The following is a 1184-nucleotide window of genomic DNA, read 5'->3' as shown; positions in this document are numbered from 1 at the left end:
GATGATATCTCATATTTGTTTTGATTTGCATCTCTCTTAGAGCTAAGGATTTTGAACATTTCTTTATGTATTTGTTGGTCATCTGAATGCAAATACATTTTATAAGAAACATAGACGCAGGCTGTGCACATGAATTTCACCTGATGGTATTCACAGGAATCAGATAGATTACATCTGTGGAAAGAATCGCTGAAGAAGCTAAAAATCAGCTGTGAAATCTAGGCCGGGTACTGACCACCAATTACTCATATGCAAGTTCCAGCTGATGCTGAGGAAAATAAATTAGGTCCACAAGAACCAAAATTTGACCTTGAATCTATCCCACCTGAATTTCAAAACCATCTCAGGAACAGGTTTGAGGCCTTGGACATTAATGAACAAAGACTGGATGAGCTGTGGGAGGATACCAAGGATATCATCCAGGAAAAATCAAAAAGTCATTACAAAGACAGGAGGAAGAGAAGACCAACATGAATGTCACAAGAGACTCTGAATAATGCAGTAGAGAACCAAGAAGCCAAAGCAAAGAGAAAAAAAAAATCAAGATATTAAGGAGCTGAACAAAAGATTCCAAAGGGCAACACAGGAAGACAAAGTATTACAATAAAATGTGCAAGGAACTGAAGTCAGAAAATCAAAAGGACTGAACTCAGCATTTCTTAAGCTCAAGGAACTGAAGAACAAATTCAAACCTCGACTTGCAATACTTAAGGATACTTTGGACAGAATATTGAATTGTCCCCGAAGCATTAAGAGATGATGGGAACAGTATACAAAGTCATTATACCAAAAGAAATTGGTGGACACAGAAGAATTTAATGAAAAAACATATAAGCAAGAGCCTGTGGTAATGAAGAAAGAAGTTCAAGCGGTTCTGAAAGAATTGGCAGAAAACAAGACCCTAAGAATTTATGGTATACCAACTGACATATTTCAACGAAGAAATACTGTCCTTTATGTGCTCCCCAAATTGTGCCAGGAAATCGGGAGGAAAGGGAGCTTTGGTGGCCTCGTGGCAAGAACCTGCGCTGCAATCCCCAAGGCATGCAATTCTAACCCACCGGATGCTCCGCTGGAGAAGGAGGGGCAATCTCCTCCTGTACTAGTCGGATCTGATTCAACGGCACACACACAAAAATAATAAAATAAAAATAGTGGAGTGTACTTGGGGTGGTGGGAGGGGT

The sequence above is a fragment of the Elephantulus edwardii genome, unplaced genomic scaffold, assembly GCF_000299155.1.
Source record: "Elephantulus edwardii isolate Elephantulus edwardi_28Jun2011 unplaced genomic scaffold, EleEdw1.0 scaffold00036, whole genome shotgun sequence".
Classification (NCBI taxonomy): domain Eukaryota; kingdom Metazoa; phylum Chordata; class Mammalia; order Macroscelidea; family Macroscelididae; genus Elephantulus; species Elephantulus edwardii.
This window is presented reverse-complemented; position numbering follows the sequence as displayed.